Here is an 8,033-nt window from a genome sequence, read left to right on the forward strand (position 1 = left end):
GACTGGGTAAAGCCAAGGAACAATTAGGCCCGCCCCTTCCAGGATATACTTATATCTGATTGACTAACGCTGACCAGGAATTAAAATCCAAGTGGCTAAACTGGGTGTCGCTCCACCCAATAGCGTGTTCTCATTGGATAGAATCTGTGCCTGTCGTTTTGACGCTATTCGTCATTGGTGAGCTAAATTACGATCCAAAAACGTAAGGTTTAAATAAACGGCGTTACTGTTTTGCTGTAATTTTTATCGATACTTTAAAAAATTATTTGTTTTTATTCGATGATATGCTGCTTCACATAAAAATGTTTTTTCTTACAGTCTGATAATTATATATCTAAATAGGTCATCAGTATTATTACATTTAATTGGGAAAACAAACACATTTATATCTTCGTGAACGATATAGTCCTACTCTACTGTACATTTTACATAATTTCATTTGTCTAAAACTTTAGTAACCAAATTATTTCTCAATCCTATCTTAGTATTGTAATACTTCGCACTTTACGAGTATAGGTATATATTGCAATTCACTCTGCGTGTCAGCGCTACTTAACAAATACTAATTTAATGGGAACTGTTTATCAGAATGTACAGATACACCTTTCTAGATCTGTCCTGGTAATTTGAATTACTATAACCTTCTCTATAACCTGCTCTCAGAAAATGCCACTCACTGAATATTTTTCTTTCTTTTAGACCATTCTCCATAAACCCCATTTAAAAAACTCAGTAGATCATCAGTTTCTGAAATACTCAAACCAGCTCATGTGACACCAGCAACAATTCAGAGTCACTGGAATCAAACTTCCTCCCAATTCTAATGCACAGTTTGAACTTTTGCAGGTCGTCCTGACTATGTCTATATGTCTATGTCATGCGTTAAGTTGATGCCAAATGAGTGGCTAATTAGATATTTGTATTATAACAGGTGTACCTAATAAAGTGGAGGTGAGTGTGTATATATGCATGCATTTCTGTTTCTTCACATCGGTGGAAAAACATTGTTGGATGATTTTTTTATTTGTCACTTTCTTAAATCAGTGATCACATTCATTATTAGAAAAATAGAGGACATCAGTAAACGTTTGCATACATTTGCATACATGTATTGTAATGAAATCTATTGGCCTTCAATATCTAACTATCCGTGGTCTAAAATCAGAAAGAATAACTATAACAAATAATCCTAAAACTAAGATAGATAGATAGATAGATAGATAGATAGATAGATAGATAGATAGATAGATAGATAGATAGATAGATAGATAGATAGATAGATAGATAGATAGATAGATAGATAGATAGATAGATAGATAGATAGATAGATAGATAGATAGATAGATAGATAGATAGATAGATAGATAGATAGATAGGAAGAAGCAACTATAACAGCTAAGAGATTAATGGGTCAGATATATAATCTGGATTAAAATGTGACAGAAATAGAGACAAAGAAACGTATCATGTATCACGCACATATTTAATTCTCCAGTGTGACTGAGTGTGTGTGTGTTTAGGTGATGTGTTTTGTCACATACTCACTTTTGCAGTGATAATGCTGATCTTAATTTTGTTGTAAGTTTTTTTTTCAAAGACAATAAAGGCCTTCTAATTCTAATTAGGCATGCAGACAGTGTAAAATTGTCACTATTGTGGTAGCAAAAGTAATAGCAGTTATTAGTACTATAGCAGAAAATGTATTAGCATTGAAAGTACATGGTATATAGCAGAAGATTGGTATTATGTATGTGTTATGTAATAATGCTAAGAGGTTCTAATTTGAACATCCAGTTCATTTAAATTTGATGTAACTGACAAACTGAGGAGAAAGTGCGAATGACAAACGGAGAAAAAAAGAGAGGAACCAAATTGGTATTCAGGATAAAGCTGTCTGGGGACGAGAACTCAATAGACACTTATGCACGACGAACTGTCTTCCAATAAACACAGAGGGGAATCAAGTCACTTTGTTTTCCTTTAGTTCTAGCACTGACAACAAACAAACCCATCTATTCAGCTAGAGTAAGAGGGAGAAGGAGAGGGGACGCTGTCACAGAGCCAACAAGCCTTTCCTCACACAAACTGCTTTTTGTTCCTCTTGTCTTTAAACTTATTTGCTTGTTATCCCAGTAAATATTCACTGTTTTCTTTGCTGTCCCAGTTTCATGTCCTTCTCTCTTTCCTACATTTTCTCTCTCGTTGTTTAATTTTATTTCTGAGCTGAGTCAAACTTTCTTGCCCTTAGCTGTGCCCTGAATGGAATCTATAGTTGTTACTGTATTTAAGAGATGCATTATCTACTAATCCAATAACTGAATTCTGAACATTTTTGGGGGATTAAAGAGCCTAAGAAAGTAGAACCCAAAGATATTCAGCCAAAAAAAAAAAAAAAGACTCTCATACACACTGGTGAGGGTTAACTATATAAATGAAGACAGATTGCTAACACGCTGCAGTCAAGCTAAGTCAGTTTGCACTTTTCAGTGCAACTTGTCTACGATGCACCTCTTTGACTCAGCTGGTCGGGTTGCTAACTGGTTGTACTCTGGTTATATTCCTATATAAAAGCATTTTGGAGTTAAATTGCTGCCCTGCACCGACTACATCAGAGGTTGTGGAAGAATTTCTCTTACAAATCTGTTAGGTTCTCTCTGGACTCTGAATGTAAGTAGTCAATGTTAATTTCTGTGTATGTAGATGGCAACAGTTTCCCCAGTTTTTCACAGATAACTGCTGTAATATCACAAACAGATTGCATGTAATTGCCAACTTGACCCCATTTAATTATAAATTATTGCAGACTGACTCCAGCTTTTCACCATCTTAACCCAACAAGGTTTCTTTAAAGAGAGCACCTGACCCCGCCTTCGAAAAGACTACTTCGAAGACAATAAGACTGCAAGTTCATTGCACAAAGTTACCACAACTGGTACCCAACCACTGCTTTCCCTAATGTGACTGTAGCATACGGTAGCTTTGTCCTTCTTTATAAAAAAAATTCTTACTCATTATCATGTATCAGCTTGTTTCCCTCTAAGACCACTTCCTTTAACCCATGTTTCTTCTGATTGGCTGCCCCTCTCAAGCACAAGGTGTGAATACAGGTGGGATGGAGAGCAGGAAAAGCATACTGTGTCAGTTTTAAGGTACATAAATAATGATTTCTTTGTGAGTCTGTGCAGAAGGATGTAATTGTGTAGCTGGATTATTCTGTTTCCTCCCAGCATAGTTCATTAGAAACAGGTCAAGCAGACTGAGGAGATAAACACACATCAAAGAGCACTGTGGTCTACTGTACTCTGTGTGTGTGCGCGCATGTGCATGACTTCTCTCATGGCTGTATGATGAGGAATATTTTAGGAAAGAGCTTGTGGCCTTCTCTCTTTTCTCAGCACTGGCTCTGGTTGCACTGCATCTGACCCTGACCTCTGATCTCCATGCAGAGAAGATGGGAGTCAAAATTTCACAAGAGAGGAGGGGAGGATCAGTTACACATGATATTTTTATGACCCTTTTCCCTTCCTTTACCAATTTCCTCTGCCAGTGCATCTCCACTCTCTTTACCCCTCCTTCTCCACAGATACGTCTACAGCTCTCAAACATATACACACTCCCCCCCCCTCCTTTTTTCACTGACTCTTCATTTCCAGTCCTTCCTCATTCTATACTCACTCTCTTCTTTTTCCTTCCTCCCTCTCTTTGTGGAATGTGCTGTTCAGAAGCAGCTGAGTGGAGGAATGTTGCTGTAACAAGCCCATACAACAACCCCAAGGTAGGGAGGTTCCCCCCCCCCACACACACAGTCATGTATTTACACCTTAATTTTCTGCATGTCACATACTTGCCTGCAGTAGAAGAAGAGCATTAAGATGCACAGTTGCGGGCGTGATAGGATGACTGTGACAGTATCTAGTCTGGACACACACATGCACATAGAAAAAGGCGTAGAGAGTGAGACAGAGAGACAGAATGTGAGCCTGCCTGTTGGAGCAAGGTGAAAATGTCTGCCCTCCGGGTAGAGGAATGACTCAGTGGCATGTTACAAAACTACACCATGCCCCCTTCTGTTATGTGCTTCGAAAACACTGGTATACATGCGGTAGCATGCAGATGCTTCCCTGCATGTGACATTAATATCATGCTCTGTGACATGATCTGCCCCATGATCACAGTGTCACAGCCAAAAGACATGAGGCGTTACTAAAGAGCATGAAAACAATGCCAACCATAAGCCATAAGGCCTTCACAGCCAGGATATCTCAGCTTAATTGAATACCCATAAATCAAAGCATCAAGCCCCAGCAGCAGCATCCAAATATCTAATGATGAAATCTCTCCCGGGTGAGTAATGTTGGGGACCCACAGAGCGAGTGTCATAGTCTTTTGGTTGTAACACTTCATTCTTGTTCTCTTATTTCACGTGCCTCCTGCGTTTTCTCATTCTCTGCGTGTCATTGCTATCTGTGAGTTTATTCCTGCTCCCTCTTTTGCTTTGGTTCCTGCTTTTATTTTGACAGTTAGTTCCTTGTGTAGTTTTCTGTATTTTTAGCTCCCTCCATTGTTCTTTTTGGTCTCGACTTAGTTCACCCGGGCCTTACTGCCTCTCTTCGTGTTGTGTGTCTTTAGTCTTTAGTCGAGCAACCAGGCGTGTGCCCTCGAGCACCCCTCCAGTTTTGTTCCAGGGTTGGGCCAGGGCAGAATAAAGTCGTCCTTTGATCTCCTCTGCATCAGGATTTACTGAGAGTTAAGAAAGTTGAGAACTTCTGCTATGCAGAGGAGATCAAACTGACATGGGTGGATGACATAACAAGAGCATTATAACCTGAAACAGCCAGACATCATTGTCTTTCAGTTCCTCATAAACTGGTCATCTGTTCCTGCAGTCATGAGGGGCTGGCTAGTTGTGGTTCTTGGCTTTGCCTCTGAACAAGAGAAATACAGTGAAGGGAATCTTCAAGCACAAAAAAACTATTGTCGCGAGCCCATGTACAGTGCTTCTGGCATTAACAGAGATGTTAATGTCACACCGTGAGAGAAGCGCCACTATACTTTTTATTTCCTTGATGAAGGGTTTCCAGCTGAAGCCTGAGATCTATGAGAAATATGAAAGTAAAGAGTTTAGACAAATGGAGGGGATCCACATGGGCAAACCGCTGCCATCCAACAGCCAGATCAAAGCGGGTTAGAAGAAGGGGGGTGGACCCAGTTAGCATCTTGGTATTTAAGATTTACTCAAATGGTTGCTTTTTAAATCTCCCTCTTGTTCCTTTATCATTTCTGTGTCTACATGCATTTCTTATGTTCTTGTTGTTGTTTTGGTTTTTGTCCATCTTCTTTTTGGTTTTATGACACTTGAGTCTATCACATGAAATAGCAGGGCCACACTAAAAGGGCTCAATGTTCTCTGAGATCATGGTGAGGGAAACTGAAGTGTTTTACAATGTATCCAATTGTTATGGAGCTATTTCAGATTTAACCCCAGCCCCCACCCCCAAATGTGACACATTAATGACATCAGCGAAAACAAAAGTCATCAAAATTTCAGTTACAGTCAGAATAATATGAAACAGGTTCAGTGAACCTGGAAACGAGGGTGTAAGTGACATGTGTGTTAGTGTGTGCAAAGTGGACATAGCAATGTGGTGGGTGATGTGGCACTGCTCAGCACTTGTGTGTATATATAAATGTGTTCTTGAATGCAGTGACACCCTCAGCATAGGTCCTCCCTCAGCAGATTCCAGCCAGCCTGTCTCTGTCTCTACCAAAGACGGACACACAACCACACACACACACACACACACACACACACACACACACACACACACACACACACACACACACACACACACACACACACACACACACACTGCATTGACTACCATTCATTTCACTACTGTGTCTATGGTTATCATCTCTGTTTTCCTAAACTTACCTCAATGATAAACTCTCCAACCCCTTCCCTCACTTCAAGCTAATTGTTCATACTAAAACTGTAATTGTTTTGATGGGGACTTGCTTTTTGTCCACAAAAGAGAGGCAAGTGTGACATTGCAAACAGAGTTATGTCCTCAGAACATAAGTAATACACACACACACACACTGGCAGGCAGCCAGAGAGTGGCGGTTGGACGCTCTGTCAGATTTAGACATGTAATTACTGTCCTGACTCTTGAGAGCTGTGTATTTGTGTGTGTAAGTGTTTGCTTCTCAGTCTGTGTGAACTGACCTATTTCAACGCACTATATGAGTTTTACATGAAGCACATTTGTGACAGTGACAGACCTGTATAGTTTCCTTGCTTGCATATTCGTACAGACTGACACCGCAGAATACTTTCAGTAATACAAGAATGATCAGAAAGGAAAACACTGAAAACAAAGATGAGATTAAAGCATGCAATCATAAATGTGTATTTTTGAGTTGTTGTTGTTTTGTTTTTTTCAAATTCAGCACTGAAAAACCCACTAAATTGGCTTCAAAATACACTTGAAAATCAATTTTAATGACTGGAAGGAGATTTCTGTTGTCCACTGGTCCACTGGCGCCGTCAAGTGGGCAACACGAGCAAGCTACAAATCACATGTTGCTTGGTGCTTTAAGCTAGCGGGCCCCAACCCCCGGGCCTCGGACCGGTACCGGGCCGCGAGAGTTGAGGCTCAGGTGTTAATGGTTTTCAGGGTTTTTATCGGTTTTCAGCGTTATTTTGTTATCGTTTTTATCGTTTACTCGGTTTTCCTTGGTCTTTTCACGTGTGTTATGAAATCTTCTTTTTTTCGGTACCGGTACTAGTTTTATTTTGTTGTATTTATCCGCGACACCTTAAAGGCCGGTCCATGAATATATTGTCGGGCATAAACCGGTCCGTGGCGCAAAAAAGGTTGGGGACCGCTGCTTTAAGCAATCATATGACCACGATAACATGACACGATAGCATGTGGTGGCATGTGCGACCCTAAAATGATCTCTTGCCACCCCTAGTGCCACCCTAGTTTTTCATATGACAATGACAATTGTGTTTATTGAATAAAGATAGCATTAACACTTTGAGCCTAGCTACAGTTAAAACTGAATATATTGCCCCCACCCCCCAATTAACAAATGGTTCAAGCCCATAGCGCCGACCGGCTTCACTTTTTGTTTTCAGTAGCAAGCGACACCTATGATTGTGTCAGAGCACATTTTAAATCAACACCATGGGCATTTCAGATTTCACACAGGTGATTTCACAAGCTACAAGCTGCAGCCACTCTCTATTTCAGCTTGTGTTGAACGTTCAGACTTCAAAGTATACACAAGTTTTAAAATTTTAATGACTGGCTATCACAGTTATGATATCTATCTATCTATCTATCTATCTATCTATCTATCTATCTATCTATATACACACATATATATATACACACACATATATATACACACACACATATATATACACACACACACATACACATATACACACACACACATATATATATATATATATATATATATGTGTATATATATATGTATGTATATATACACACATATATATATATATATATGTGTGTATATATATATGTATATATATATATATGTGTGTGTATATATATATATATGTATATATATATATATATACATATATACATATATATATATACATATATATATATATACATATATATATATACACACACACATATACATACACATATACAATGTTCAACTCATGCACAGAAAACACTGTTGCACTGACATATTAAGCTAAAAAAAATGTTGAATGAGTTGTGAAGTGGAGTGTGTAACAACTTACTTGAAGTCAAGAAGCGCAGCCAAACACCCTGGTCAAACACAGAAAGATAAAAGATCTGCAAAAAATATCTTGTTGTACTGAGGTCCATGCTTTCTTGTCTGTGACCACAGAAAACATTTTCCTGATAAATTTACAGCTCCTTACAGTTAAGCTTGACCGTTGTTTCTGTTGACCAGTTTTTATTGCTTGGAGTAAGCCCGTCTGTTATCTTTGTGCTGTGCTTAAGTACAATATGACAAAA

Source organism: Maylandia zebra, linkage group LG17, assembly GCF_041146795.1.
Source record: "Maylandia zebra isolate NMK-2024a linkage group LG17, Mzebra_GT3a, whole genome shotgun sequence".
Lineage (NCBI taxonomy): Eukaryota > Metazoa > Chordata > Actinopteri > Cichliformes > Cichlidae > Maylandia > Maylandia zebra.